A 17,129-nucleotide genomic window follows, 5' to 3' on the forward strand; every position below is an offset into this window, starting at 1 on the left:
GGACTTGGGATCAGCAAACAAGATTCTAGGGATACAAATTCACCGAGATAGAAGTAATAGGAAGATTTGGCTTTCACAAAAGAATTGCTTGAAGAAGATCTTGTCAAGATTCAACATGCAAGATTATAAGCCGATTTCTACCCCTCTTCTTATTAACTTCAAATTATCCTCCAGTATGAGTTCTAGCAGTGAAAAAGAGAGGATGGAGATGTCTCGAGTACCGTATGCATCAGTAGTTGGAAGTTTAATGTTCGCTTTGATTTGCACAAGACCAGACGTTGCACAAGCAGTAGGAGTGGTTAGTCGGTACATGGCGAATCCAGGCAAAGAGCATTGGAATACAGTAAAGATGACCCTGAGATACATCAAAGGGGCCTCAAATGTTGCATTATGTTACGGAGGATCAAACTTACTAATCAATGGGTATGTAGATTCTGACTATGCAGAGGATTTGGATAAAAGCAAATCTACTACAGGATATGTGTTCAAAATTGCTAGTGGAGCTGTAAGCTGGGTTTCAAAATTGCAGTCAGTTGTGACTACATCCACAACAGAGGCAGAATATGTAGCAGCTACAAAAGCCAGTAAAGAAGTAATTTGGTTAAAGATGCTATTGGAGGAGCTTGAGCACAATCAAGAGTATGTCTCTTTGTTTTGTGACAGTCAAAGCGCCTTGCATCTAGCAAGGAATCCATCATTTCATTCAAGGACAAAGCACATACGAGTTCAGTACCACTTCATTCGTGAAAAGGTGGAAGAATGGACGATATATATGCAGAAAATCCATACCAAAGACAACATAACAGATTTAATGACGAAGGTGATCAATACCGATAAATTTACTTAGTGTCGATCCTCTTGTGGCCTGTCAGAGACGTAAGCAACATAAAGGTACAAGGTAGAAAGAATGGTGTGAAGATATGATTGTTCCAATCAAATCTTCAAATGGGAGATTGTTGAAAATTAAAATCCACCGAAAGGTGGAATTAAATCCATCGAAAATAATAAGTCAAAAAGGGGTTGTAATTGTTGAAAATGTGCAAGGGTAAATTACTCAATTTAGTCATTGTACTTTAGGGTATTTACAAAATTAGTCCTTAAGCTTCAACTATAAATACCCTAACTCATTTAGCTTCAAAATCATCCCAAATCATTCTAGCTTTTTCCCAATACTAGAGAATTTAGAGAGTTTCTTGAGAGTTGTTTTCTCTTTTTTATCAAAAGAGAATTATCATTGTTTTTTCCTTGGTAGATCGATAAAAGTTGTAATTCCTATTTTTTCATAGTGAAATTATTCTACCGTTGCCCGTGATTTTTACCATATATTATGGGTTTTTAACGTAAATTTTATGTCTCTTTTATCTTCATTTTTATTTTCTCAAATTATCAGTTGCGATTTTGCTCTATCCGATAGTCGTTTTCCGCAACATTTGATTCATCCCAATTCTCACGAACCAGTTCTGTAAATGATGGCAATAAATCGAAATGGTCTATCTAATGTTTGTCTGCTCAATATTGGCTCGTGAAACAACAAAGGGCAATGGTCGGATCCTATTCTATCAAAATGTTTAACAAGCGACATTGGACATAAATTGGCCCATCATTTATTGAAAAGGCAACGATCTAGTCTGTTCCATAGTTTTCCACTTTTCCATGTGAAGTCGCTCCCCTTATATTCTGCTTCCATAAGTTCTGAATCGCATATAAAGTCTTGTAAAAGTTTGCTTCCTCCAAGACCTCGCACTGCTCCTCCCGTGCTTTCCTCTCGACGTAAGGTAGCGTTAAAATCTTCGCCCGATAACCAAGCTTCGTTATTTCCTGTATTCAGATTTGAAAGTAATTCCCATACCTCGATGTGTTTGGATGTGTTTGGATATATTTGGGCTGGCATATACTGCTGTGAAGAAAACCCATTGCGATGTTCCTTCCTCTCTTGCTCGACCGTGTACAAACTGTGACGAGATTTTTATTATCTCCACTTGTATTGTATCTTCCCACAGTATCCAAATTCCTCCACTAAGTCCTGAAGCCTCCACTTGAAACAAATTTGGATATAGTCTAAATTTAGAATAATTTTGTCAACGTTATCCTCACTGGTTCTTGTTTCGAGCAATGCGACCATTTTTGGTTTATGTAGCCTACAGAACTCTTTGAAGTGTCTTCGAAATTTCGGGCTAGCTGCCCCTTGACAATTCCAGAATAGAAAATTAATCATTTTGAGTGTTGGAGAGAGGATCCAACTCATTCTGGTTCGTTGGGATAGCCGTAGATTCCTGCACCTTAACTTCAATCGATGCCTCTTGGTTGTTCATCTTAAAGTGTGTTGGTGGTTTTCGTTACCACACTACTTGAATATATCTCTGGATTATCCTTCCTTTTATTTTGTACCATTAATTTAGTATTTCCTTTAATTGTTACCGTGTCATACCCTTGGCTATCTTTGGCTTGGAGCCATTCGGTTAGCATCGGCTTTGGTGTCGAGCGAGTGTAATTTGTCTTTGGTATTAGCTTTTGTTCCCATCTGAGAGTATCCCCCGTATTTGTTCTTGCCTTGTGCTGGTTTTGTTCTTTGATTAGCCCCTATGTGTTCTTCAATTGTTACTGCTGAGTGGTGGCCTGTTTTTGTATCATGTGCGACGTAACTGTCGGTGCTTTGGAGTTGATCGACATTATAACCTCAGGTGTGTTTAATTTTTTTGGTTTCTGCTTGTGTCCACTTCCTTGTGTTTCTTGTCTGCCTCCTTTGTTATTATTCTCTCCTTCTTGGCTCAACACTGTTATTACTTCTACCGATTTGCTTTTTGTTATTTCTTTGTGATTACTGTTATTCCGTCGGTAGAGGTCGGTTATTCGAAGGTTTACCTGTAGGAATTTTCGATTGTTGTTGCGTAGGGTTTTGCCTAGAGCTTTGCGAGGAGGAACATTACCGATAACCATGAGAAAAAACTGTGAATCACAGCTTTACCCAACGATCGCTTTGATCCTCTCTTTATAATTTTAGCATATGCAACTTTTTTTAAAATCATTGCAAATTTTATATTGCATAACTTTCCTTTTATATTATTATCACATTTTTTATCTCTATCTTTTTATTTTTTTATAAAATTTAATTAATTAATTATTATAAATTAATATAAAAATAAAATTTAAAAGTTATAAAATTAAAATTTATGTATGAAATTACATAATTAAAAAAATACTAAAATAATATATAATTAATTAATTAAACTTGATTAAAGAAAAGGAAAATTGCCTTTACCTGGTTAATATATATTTTTATATTTAATTGTGTAGAGTTTAGAATTTTGGATTTATGGTTAAATTCGAGATAAAAATAATAATATATATTTATTTTTAATATTTTATATTTATTTTTAAATTTTTATAATTTAAATTTAAAATATTTTTATTTTTTAAAAAATAAAATAAGCCAATGAACTTTAAGAAAACTATTTAGCGTCCGAACTCAATAAAAAGTTAATTTAACCTGATTGTCATGTCATCCGTCACTTCAATAACTATATGGACTGTACATCAATACATTAAATTATCATGTCAGCATCATGAAGTGTCATATTAATATCATAACGGTCAATGATGAAAATCGTTAGCCAGAGACAAAATTAAACTTTTTCTAATGTAAAACTAATTTGATAGCCACATTAATTTTTTTGGTTGAGAAAAGTACAACATTCTCAAATATATTTTTTACTTTTTTTTTTGTGAATGGTATGATTCTATTAATATGATCATACGCAGGGATATGTTAGTATAGACATCTTTAAAAATCTTTCTAGCTTAGTAGGAAGAAAAGAACACTCACACTAACACCAGGACAAACAAAACACGTCAACGTGCCTTCCTATTAATATTCCGAAGTAACTTAGCGCTCAAGGGTTCACCTTCTCCACTCTTTTTTTAATAAAAGTAATTAATTTTATTCAAAATATGAAATATTTCAAATTGCAGTAAAGATTTATACTCACAATCATAAATTAAGCACATAATTAGGAATTTTTTTTATAATTATTGAAATAAAACTAACAACTTAATATCGCATAAGAACCATACAAGGAAAGATTAAATCTAAACAAAAAACTCTAACAAAGGCGGATACAAACAAATCTGATCGTATCGGCAAACGAACTACAAAAGATCAAGCTATTGAAAGACCACCAACAAACCAAATCGGACTCAAGCGACGTGAAAAGCTATCAACGAATACAAATTGGGTATCCAAATCCAATATGAGGATCCAAAGCAGGAAAGATCAACAAGATATTAAATAAACACCATCTTGATCAGTTGTGACAATGTCAAATCAACTCTTAGAAAAAATATAAATGAAAAAACGGTCAAAGAACCGAAAAATATGCCAAGAAGCATAAGAAAACATGCCATAAAGGCATATGAAAATGTGCAACACAATCAAACTTATTGAAGAACAAAAAATAAAAGAAAATAAAGATATGATATAGAGAAGAAAAAGACAATAAAGAATACCGACAGTTAGCAACTAAAATAAAGTTGATGTCGCGTCAATTAATAAATATGAAAAAGAAAATAGATAAGCAACACACCAATAAAAAAAACTAATTAAAAAAAAAGAAAATCTCAAACCCTAAACCTCTAAAATCTTAAGTCTTAAACCTTCACTTTCTCCTCTCTATATCTCATGTTTGATATTCAATGTAATAATATATACTCTAATCTGTCTTGGTCTGTCAATTTCATGAAGATCTATTGAGAGGCTAATTCAGCGACCGATTTCATTTCTATAATGAATACCCCTACGGAGGGCTCGATTTTTATATTCGATTCTTTTCTTATTCTTTTACTTGATGTATTTCATAGAGACGTCTTCGGTCCTCTTCCCTTGAGGATTAATAAAGCTCTACAATGGCGTTCTCGCCTCCTTTAACATTAAAAAAAGTAAAATATAGTTATATTAAGAAACAAACGTTCAACATTATTAATTATTTAGTTTTCATTACAAAACTCACATTATAATGGTTAGCATGATGAATCATATACTCCACAATTTCATGATGTTATTTTTTTGCAAAAAGCATAAAAGATCTCTGTACTCTTGAAAAATCAATGTGATCCTTGTATTATTTTTTTTTCTGTCAATGTAATTCTCTAACTCAGAAACAAACCTAATGTGGCTCTTTTATCAACGTTTTTCTTCATTTGACCATTACAATGCTGACATGACAGTTTACATATTGACATGACAGTCAATCTGTCATGTTTGAATTACCAATTTAACTCATTTGTCTTGTTATCTGCCAAATTATCAACCACTGTGAACTGTCACATCAGCACTTAGATCGCCACGTCACACCATGGATCTCCACGTCAGCATCGTAACGGTTAACGACGAAAAACATTGGCCCAAGGTTCACATTGGACTTATTTTCTGAGTTGGAAAGCCACATTGAGAGAAAATAATACGATGACCATATTGATTTTTAAAAAAGTACAGAGACCTCTAATGCATTTTTACCTTTTTTTTTTATAAATAAGTAAACTTTTAAAAGATTCTACTCTACGAGATGAAACAAATAATCCAATCCAAACAGTATATAGATCACACATTTACTACCAAAAAAGATGGAGGGAGAAGAAACAATGATGAATAACACCTATTACAGTGACTAGATCCAGTTTAACGCCCAGTTCCAAGCTAAGTTACAAAGATATGCTCTTTAGAGTTTGAGGCCTTCTACAGCCTTGTAGTGATAATCATCAATTGAGGAGTAAACCTTACCTTCCCTTTCGAGGAACTCCATAGCATCCCTAGCACAGGAGGAAAAAGAAAGCAAAAATGAAGAAATTAATGGATGAATACTTACAGTACGCATAAAACAACAATCTTATCCAAGTTTCAGCTCTTGGTTGGCTAATTGGAGTTGAACTTGTAAAGCACATAAAGGATTCTATATGAAAATTTTGTCACGTTACATGGACCAGATGCCAATGAAATTCTTGGTAAGATGATATTCAAGCAAGGAGCACATCAACCAACAAATTGAGTGTGTTAACAATAAATAAGAGATCACAACTGTACAAATCTATTGGAAAACAATAAATTTTATTTATGGAACCATACCTCATAGAGAAGGCACTTAATTGCTTCTTGCCTTGACAACTTTGCAAGTGTCCATTAACACGAACATAAGTTCCGTCTCTGTTGCACAAAAAAGTTCAAGTATGTAACCAAATATAATAATATAGAAGCATATAATGACATTCCAAATTAGAAACAACAAATGCTTAACTGAATTATATGAAGGAGAGAACTTACTCTAGTGCATCCATTTCTCTTTGTCAATCATTTCAGTCATCCTGGTTCAAACAAAAATCGTTCAGATCAAAATTGCTTCTCTAAATACTATATTGTTCTTTTAATGCAATGATGAAACAAAAAACACCCATGGTACCACTAATGCAACGGAAATTAATTAAATAACAATAGGATGACATTCATATGTGAATTGAATTCAAACGGAATCTGCGACGTTACTATCTTATACATTCAATTTAGCCCGTTCCATCATCCAGTTGGAAACGAATATCTGAGGACCTTGAGATTTTGTTATACGCCATGCCAATCCACCGTAACCTGAATCGAAAAGATCCAAAAATTAAAGAAAAATAAACTGGTCAAATAACTAAGTGGATTATAAAGAATCTCTTCAATTAAGCTGCCGAGATTTGTAACAATAGGTGCCATGATTTAACACAACGATTGTTTTCATGCGAAACAAACAAATACAAATGAGAAGCTGTGAAAGGATTTGAGAAACGGTACGTTGGAACATCAACACCGTCAATTATGAAATTGGATTTCCCATCACCAGATTGAGATGCTTCACTTGTCATCTTCACCGTCTCCGGTACCAATCCCAGCGTATCACGGCTCAGCTAAACACCAAACAGGGAAAAAGGTGAAATTAGATCGATCAACTACAAACGAATATTCAACATTTCAAAATTCCTCAACTATATCTATTTTATTTCCGCCGGCGCCGCAACATAATGCGGCCAAGATTTTTCCGATTGCCAAACAGAACATAGGAAGTACGAATTATGAAGATATATGGATGAATGGAGACGACTTACTCTTGCAAGAAACGGAGTTGAGTTAGCGAACTGGGAAGGCGTGAATCCGTCGAACTGGCTACTAGGAACATGTTTGGAACCCTAAAATCAGGGAGGGGAATAGACTAAAATGAAATTGAAATTAATTCAACCTCAATAAGTACTGGTAGTTAGTACTCATGCTAATGCAGTGAGAGGAAGAAGAGGGCGGCTTACCACTTCAAAAGTTTCTCGCCAATTAGCTATGATTTTCCCTTCTGATGTTTTATTTTAGAAATAGTAAATAAATTTCAATAAGTGGGCCTTAAAGATTAACCTTTCTGTTGGCCCAGTGTCCGCTCAATACGAAGTCGTTTTACTATGGACAACTACTGTTAGAGTTGATAGCGTGGTAAAGAAGGCTGCTTTTTCGGCCCATTTTGCGATTCTCTGTTTTGGCTTTGGATATCAACTAGCAATTATCCACGCACAAAAAAAAAAAAAAAACAAAGCATCGACATTTTATAATGTTCTACGAAAAGTGCATTCAATCGAACCTTAGAAGATATATTTGAAAGTAATAAAATTTTATTACGATTCAAGTTCGGCATATAAAGTTAGTTGAACTGTGACAATAATATGTTGTTGTTTTGATGGATTATTTTCCTTAAAACGGAAGGGTAGTGATAATCTATAAATTAAAACTCGAAATTAATGTCAACGAAGGATGGATTCATATAAAACTTTTATCATTTCATTTTTAATTCAATTATTTACGTAAATCTTCACCTTTTATCTATTAAAACTATAGATATAATCATATGCACATGATAATTTTTTTATTAAACTAAGGTTATTTGTTCTACATACTTTCAATATTTAATAATGAACACTCAATCACCTCACTATAATTATTGGTGCTTGAACTCAGGACCTCTAGGAATAAAACTATTTTTTTAACACTAAATAATTTGATTCGTGATATGTATTAAATTCTAAACCATAATAAAATTGAAAAAATTTAATACATATTTTATATGTGATAGAAACTCAAATATAAACATTGAAGTCTCGGTATCTCCACCTTACCATTTCACACAAAACATTATTGACCTGTAAAATTTTAAAATTAATATTTTCATGCAAATATAACTTTTTAAAAATTAAATATAAAAACATAGTAGTTCTTTCTCTTTTTTTTCTTTTGTAACCCTTCTTTTAGGGGTTGTTTATTTACTTCAGAATGATTAACGTTGAATGATTCAGAGGCTCGGTATGAATTAGCTCTGAATGTGACATGTTATTTGATAATGACTCTGAATCATTCAGAATGTACTTCTGTGCTGAATCATTCAGCACTGTTTTGTTGAATCGGTCACATTGTTTTGTTGAATCAGTCAGCACTTAATCATTAGATGTGTGAAACAAATGCACTGAATTGAACGGTTCAACATTCAGCGTTGAATGTTCCATTAAGAGGCAAACAAACAGCCCTTACTTTTTTATATTTTTTTGTTCTCAATGTTAATATCAGTTTTCGATTGGTTATTGATCATTGACTTTTGATTCTTGAGAGAGATGTTGATAGATGCTTACAATTATTGAAGATAAATCACGGTTAAATTATTTTAATGGTAATTTATCATCGAATCATCATTATTATTATATACTTTTTCTTATTAATATTAAAGTGATTATTGTACCCGTCACTGAAATGCATATCTTACCCATTGAATTAATGAATGGAATGATTACATTGAATCCAAAACAGTTGGATTTTGAAATGATCAAGTTTATCGATAAAGTATTAAGAGGGAATATTGATTGGACAACGGGATTTCACTAAATATAAAAGGGGCACAGTTAGTTGTCTGATTCGGATCTGTATGAATTAATTAGGACGAAATCACAGCAACAAAATATATATATATATATATATATATAAAAGGTGGCAATGATATGAGGTGGCTTACTTTGTGCGTGTTAATCTTTAGTTCAGATCCAGTGGAGTTTGTCCAGCCAGCCATGATTCCGTGCCCTCTGCCTCTCTTAAAATTACCTGCACTCTACTCTTATGTCTCCACCATTTATTAGAATATAGAATCCAACGAAAAGGAGGGTTTGCATTTCACAGAGAAAATGGTCCTTTTACAAGGGAAGTTATGCCAACATGAATTAAGAAAGTGATTTTAATGGTAAAAGAATTATTATTATTTTTAAGTCTGTGATTTAAAATAAAAATATCAGAAGTATAAGTGTTCAATGACAAATATTTGAGAGTTATCTTTAACATATATTACATTGTATTTATCTCAGATTAATAAAAAAGGTTATGCCAACATGTGATGGTACTCCCACGTGTGATCTTTGCACTTCGACCGACTTTCTAGGAAGTTCTGTTGTGAACGCCTAAAATAAAGCTAATAAACGTGTGATTGGTAAAAAATGTTACAAGTTAAGACGCTACCTATAATGTTATAAATTAGAACTGAAAAGTTAACAGTCGGAATAACATAACAGGTTGCACTAAAATATTATCAGGTAGTAAAATGAGTTATAAACTGTAAATATTATAATACTATTATCATTTTAGGTTGCGCCTAAAAGGTTACCAGAGTTTAAGTTGATGGAGCCTTAGACATTCTCCGATAAGAAAATAAATTAAAAGTTGAAAATGTTATTAATATATATAAGAAATACAGTTTCGCCTAATATGTCATGATTAACTAAGAAATATGTTGTGATTTGTAATGTTAATATTTTTATTAATAAAATAGGTTGTGCCGAAGAAAGCCATGGTTAACTAAAAACATGTTGCGATATGGAATCTTAATATTTTTAATAATAAAATGGGTTGTGCATAAATGTTATCTGAGTTTATTGATAGAGCATTGGATTTCTCATTATAAGAATTAAGTTAAAAGCTGAAATGTTAATATTTTATTAATAAAATAGGTTGAGTCCAAGAATATCATGATTCACTAAGAAAGCATATTACAATTTGGAATCTTAATATTTTTTAATAATAAAATAGGTTACGCCTAAAATGTTATCAGAGTTTAAGCTATTGGGGCATTAAATTTTCTCACGATAAGAAAATAAGTTAAAAGATGAAAATGTTATGAATATACATAATAAACGGTTGCGGCCAATAATGTCATGGTTCACAAAAAATAAGTTGCAAACTGTAATGTTGATATTTCTATTAATAAAATAGGTTGCTCACAATAATGTTATGGTTCACTAAGAAAGTAGGTTGTGATCTGTAATGTAATGTTAATATTTTTTTTAATAAAATATGTTGCGCCATAGAATGTAATAGTTTTGAATAGAAATAGGTTGTAATAAGTTATGTTAATATTTTTATTAATAAAATAGGTTGCGCAAAAAAAAACAGTTCAAAATTTTAAATATCGATCTGAATATATTATATCGATACTTTTAAATATTGAAAAAGTTGAAGATAAGATCTAAAGTTAAAATATCGATACTTATGCGGTAATGATCGATACTTTTAAAAATTTAAAGAAAATAAGTTAAAAAACTGAAAATGTTATTTATGTATTAAAAATACGGTTGAGCAAAAAAACAAATCAAAATTTTAAATATCAATAATTAATATATTATTGACTTAATATATTATTCGATACTTTTTAACTATTAAAAAAAAGTTGAAGATAAGATCGAAAGTTAAAATATCGATACTTATGTGGTAATGATCGATACTTTTAAAAATTGTAAGAAAATAAGTTGAAAGATGAAAATGTTTTCATATATAAGAAATATGGTTGCGCAAAAAAAAAATCAAAATTTTAAATATTGATACGTAATATATTAATATTGATAATTTTAAATATTGAAAAAGTTGAAGATAAGATCGAAAGTTAAAACATCGATACTTATGCGGAAATGATCGATACTTTTAAAATTTGAAAAAACTGATAAAAATATCAAAATTTAAAATATCGATACTTATGCGATGATGATCAATATTTTTAGATATTGAACAAGTTGATGAATGATCGACAGTTAAAATATCATACATATGTCATGAGGTTTGATACTTTATCATTTATATCGATACTTATGCTCTGTATTTGTGGAAAAGTTGTATACTTTGCAGCGTTCTCATTTTCATGTTTTTTTAATTCAAAAGTATCAATTTTTTTTGGATAAGTATCAATATTTATTATGCGTGAATCTAGACAAATTATTTAAGAAAGCAATTCGAAATATAAAATATCGATACTTAATCTATGTTGATCGATACTTTGTATATAAATTTAATATATCCATACTTATGCGCTTATGAGACAATTGTTCTTGATTCTTGTGTACCATATGCAATTTGAGTTGATCCATTATGAAACAAAATGAATGATGAGTGGAGTGTGTCATTTGTCATATTAACGTCACAAGTAAGAAAACTTTGTCTGAAATGAATTCCTTGAAGGTTAAAAATCAAAATTACACAACGATTACAAGGCAAAAAGCTCATAAGACACAGAAGAATTTTGGTACTAGTATCAATATCATAACATTGCAAAAGATAAAGATTCATTTGAGATGAATTTCCAGCCACATTTCTTGATAACTCAGGAACATCAGATATATTATGCACTTCAACAATAACAATAACTGCAACATTTGTTGATTCGTTTAATTCAATCACGGTTCCAATAACATCATCTTCTTTAACTGTACTAGGGGTGTTCAAATCCGGGTACCGAAGTTCCGGGTATCCAGGTCTTCAGTAGTTGATTGGTTGGACCATGTCTCGACCCGGATGTTGCAGGTACCCGATAATCGGTAATTAGTACCCTATTTTATCATTTTGAATTATTAATTTAGAAAAAAAATACAACTTATATTATTAAACACAATATTATATTAATTATTAAACATACATTGTGTGGGTTTTTTAATTTTATTAGTTTAATTTAATATATAAAATTATTAATAATTAAATATGTAATATTATTATATATAAAAATAAATAAATGTAATCGGGTACTCGGGTAATCGAAAAAAATGTAATTTTGTGACTCGACCCGACCCAGGAAATGTCGGGTTGGATACCTGGCTCGATTGGATAATTTTTTTAGTTAATTACCCGTGTTTTTTAGTTCGGGTCATCGGGTCAATAGGTCGGGTCAACCGGGTCGGATATTTTTGAAAACCCCTAACTGGTACTACAATATATCTAACTGGATTGGAATATACCATAAACTTGTACTTCAAATCATCACAGAAACTCATATTTTTCATTTTATCTTGTGCTTCATTTTTACAAATATGATGTCTCTTTTGAACATCATGTTTATAGGTCTTTCATACTGAAAAACAACTCCGACCTCATTTTCCACAATATGTCTATTATAATGGATAATCATGAAAATTTTGTTGCTCATTTTCTCTACAAATTAAAAATTTATATTTAGAATAAAAAATACATGTACATAAATAGTTATACTATGATCATAAATCATAAAATGATATTATATAATATAAAAATATTATAATCATAATAACAATAATAAATCTATAAAGGTTTGTTACAACTAAAAATAATATTAACATAATAATAAATCATAAAATAATTTAAATAAAATCTATTTACACTTACTTCACCATTTCTTTCAACAACTTGGCTTGAAAAAACTCTTCTATATCTTTTGTCATCTATAAAATAATTTTAACATATTAAATAAATAATTTTAGACAAAATGACAAATTTAAACAAATAATTTCACATTTACTCAAATCAGAATAAAAGAGAAAACGCACCAAATGAGCACTAAATCTTTTTCACTTCACCAATTGTTGCTCTTCTTAATGTTCATTCTCGGATTCATTCCTACATATATATATATATATATATAGCTGGAAAAATATTTTTTTCAACAATTTGTAGTGCGAGGGTATGCATTTTACAAGTCATGGTTCGATATAATTGTACCTAATGAACAGAGCTTAATTCAGCATAGTTGTACCTAACGAGCATGCTACATAGGCCTTTTTCCCTATATATCACCCATTGATTTTATTTTTCCCTGTCACGCACCGTTCATACTATATTTCCGATCTAACACCCTTTGCAATAAGGCGTACCCCCTACAGCGCGCTTTAAGCTGATATGGCGCCACATGGGGTAAGGCGTCCCCTGAAGCACGCCTTATGCTGACATGGATACAGTGTGTAAAGCGCAACCCCTGGGGCGCCTTACGCCATGTAGGGCTATAGCGAGGGGTAGGGACCATGCCTTACCTTTAAATCTGACACAATTATGTAAGGCGCGGTGCAGGTACCGCACCTTGTATAATTATAGTAACTTTTCTCGGCTATAAATACCCTTCTCCCCCATAAACTTCCTCACATCTTCCTCTCAACATAAATTAATACAACAATTCTCTCAAAAATTAAATAATTTCGGCAATCTTCTTATATTTGATTCAGAAATTCGTGCGATTATTCGTTATAAGGTAACTTTGTTATAAAATTTTTTATTATATTATTTTTATTATGATTATTTGAAAAAAATATTATACTAATTGTTTTCAATTAATTTATGTGTTTGTAAAATTTGAAAGCAGGAGCATACGTCGGAATATTTTTTGGTGCGGGTAATAATATAAAATTATATTATTTAAATTATTTACGTTTATGTGTAAAAATTTTATTGTGTTATATTTTCGTTCATATATTATTTATTTAATCAGGTTTGTTTCAGTTGTTTTTTGCAGATATATATTGTCGCACTTTTAAACTCTAAGAATGGCGCGACTTTCAGCTATTATTTATTATGATGAAGAAATTCGAGAAGATGAAACGACATTGTTTTCGTATCAAATGAGCGTGTTAAAATATCATTCAAGAAACATAACTCTTGAGGAGCTGATAACAAGATTTCGTGGAAGGTTCATGTTGGAAGTAGTAGAAGAATATCGTCGTTGCAGTACAGATTTCCAACATCATTGTTGCCATTAACTTATACAGCGTTCGAACTATCGAACAATGATGATGTTGAAATGATGCTGATTCTCAAAGTTATTATTCAGACGCCGATATTGAGATGTATGCAAAGTTTGTTCAAGTGTGTGTTGTTCGGGGTCAGTCATTAAGCTCCCATTATGGGCTGGCTGAACAAGTTGACAGCCCGACTACAGTAATGTGTAATGATTTTAATGTCATAATGGGAAATCCGCATCATGGTGCCGTCACATCAACTTCAATGGGGAGAGATTCATCTGTAACTCCTTACGATATATACCGAGGTGGGTCCACAAGCAATCGTATGTCAATATCGCGTCTAGTTCAAGGGGAAGGCATTCATCTACAATTCTTTGACCTTAATATAGAGATGTCATCGACGCAACAATATGTGTAGTTTCCATTTGAAACGATGGCTTCAAGCTCTAGGGAGAGGCATTCAACTGTGAGTTTTTTCGATCTCAATGTCGATATGCCTTCTAGTTCAAGAGGAAGACGTGCAAGTAGTAGGTTCTTCAACCTAAATGTGGAGAGCATGGAGAACCATTATCTCCACCAAAAGAACCGCTTCGTGAGCCTGGTGTGATGGTGCTGAGACTAGACTATTCATTTACCAGAATCACCGCAATTCAACTCCAATGATGATGATGATATGTAAATGAAGTTTCATCAAATGTGGCACAAACTTACCCTCCAAACACATGTATAAAGTTAATTATGGTGCAATGTATGGGTCAAATTTACGGATATGCCTCATCTCGGTAGCTATGGATATTACTCATCAATAAATAATGGTGAGTTATCTTTAGGCATGGAGTTTTCAAGCAAAGAAGAAGCGATGATGGCTATAAAAAATTACAATATCCGTAATTCTGTTCAATCGAGAGTCAACCGCTCCACGACATAAAAATATGTATGTTATTGTGCCCGACGCGAAAACGGATGCAATTGGATGGTTCGCGTATCGAAGAGGAAGAGGAAAAACAACAGATGGAAACTAACAGTATACATCCTCACACATGTTGTGCTGGAGGGGTCAACCAAGATCATCCCAACTTGGACTCTGAAGTGACATGCCAAGCAATCATGCCCATGGTAAAAGCAAGCTTCATATAGTTGTTGTGTTGAATTTCAGCTATACAATCGTAGTATGGGTACACTGTCTCCTATAAAAAAGGTTGGTTGGCAAAACAAAATGCCATTTTCAAACTTCATGGCGAATGGGATGCATCTTACAACGAACTTCCAGGTTGGTTTAGGCTGGTGCGGAGGTTGAATTTTGGGACAATTGTGGACTTCAAAACCTCCTATGCATACCATAATGATCAAGTTCTTCGCGATCGATGCCAATTCTACCGGGTTTTTTGGACTTACCCACAGTGCGTTAATGCTGTAAAATATTGCAACTCTGTGGTCCAGATCGATGGCACTTTCTTGTATGGAAAATACAAGCAAGTTTTATTATTGGCAGTTGTCCAAGTTGGCAATCGCAATATTCTTCCAGTGGTTTTTGCTCTTGTTGAAGGAGAAGATATAGATTCTTGGGCTTTTTCCTCCAAAACTTACGTGCACATGTTATCACGAGGGAAAAAATCTGTGTCATTTCAGATTGCGGAGCTGGGATCAAAGCAGCAATGGAGTCTTTGGGTCCAATGTGGCAACTACCCTTTGTCCAACATAGGTATTGTCTCCGACACATTGCTGCGAACTACCATGGAAGTACAAGAAGAATGATGAGCGTCAATTAATTGTGCGTATGGGTAAATGAAACTGATGTAGTTTTTTTTCTTTCGATCATTTTAATTTTGCAAAGAAAGCAAGTTATAAGTTATACATTTTTTGATCGGGTTACGAACTACTTCCTCAAACGTTTTAATCAATGCTTCAAGATTTGCAGGCAAAAACGAGGAAGGATACGATTACATCAGCCTCATCGATAAAGAAATGTGGACTAACGCATATGATGGTGGATATCGATATGGACACATGACGACCAACTGGTTGAGGCAATCAATTCAACCTTAAAGGGTGCACGTCACTTACCTATAGCGGCTTTAGTAAAAACTACATATTTTCATTTGGGGGCGCTTTTTACGAAGCTCAGGGGACAAGCTCAAACCTGGATGCAAGCCGGTCATGTCTATCACCCTAGATTAGTTGCAGATCTACAAAAAAATTACTGCATCAAATGGAATGTATGTAACAAGCTTCTCTAGAAGGCATGAAATGTTTCGTGTCACAGAGTTATCGCGACCTATTCAAGGGATTGAAGATGTGTCGTTAAGAGTAAATCTACGGGACAAAACGTGCGACTGCGGGTTTTTTCAAGCTCTGAAGTATCCATACTTTCATGTGATAGCAGCTTGCAGGCATACACGTCAAGACTATAATTATTTTGTGGATTCCATATACCTATTATCTGAAGTTTTTAAGGTATATGAATTTGAGTTCCCCTTATAGATAATGAAAAGACCCTAATGGGGTTCAGGATTGGCTTCGATTGTACCAAATTCGACTTTATTGAGGGATCGTGGTCGTCTAAAATCCAATCGAATTCATTGTGATATGGATATTCGAGAAAGATCTAAACAAGACAGAAGATGTGGGCATTGTAGAAGACAAACTAGAAAAACATGTCCACTTCTGCTGTCATCAAGTAATAATTGATGAGGAACTGATATAGTTGTTTATCAAATAATAATTCTTGTACTTTAATTTGCATTTACTTAAAGTTAATTTCATTCAATAACCGCTGATGAAGATTAAAAAAACGATACAAGAAAACGATATTGGACGTTGGCATTATATGTGATTATAATAAAAGAGATAATAAGTTATAAACTGAATAAAGTTATTGAACACAATTATTAAATTTATCAACTAATAACAATTTGGTATTTGAATATAATTTTAAATACAACAAACTTACAATAAGTATTAAATGGTAAATGATAACCAAATTACAATAACTGATATTAAATGGTAATAAACAAAATTAAACAAAATACATTAACAAAAAGTCCAACAATATTAACAAAATAAATTTAAAAAAA

General features: G+C 32.4%; 1 pseudogene; it reads right to left on the minus strand.

Annotated features, from left to right (window-relative positions):
• Positions 1-5,711: 5,711 nt before the first annotated feature.
• Positions 5,712-9,113, minus strand: LOC120124655 (annotated as a pseudogene).
• Between the last annotated feature and the right edge of the window lie 8,016 nt (positions 9,114-17,129).

This window comes from Hibiscus syriacus, unplaced genomic scaffold (genome assembly GCF_006381635.1).
Source record: "Hibiscus syriacus cultivar Baekdansim isolate YM2019G1 unplaced genomic scaffold, ASM638163v2 tig00110422_pilon, whole genome shotgun sequence".
NCBI classification, from domain to species: domain Eukaryota; kingdom Viridiplantae; phylum Streptophyta; class Magnoliopsida; order Malvales; family Malvaceae; genus Hibiscus; species Hibiscus syriacus.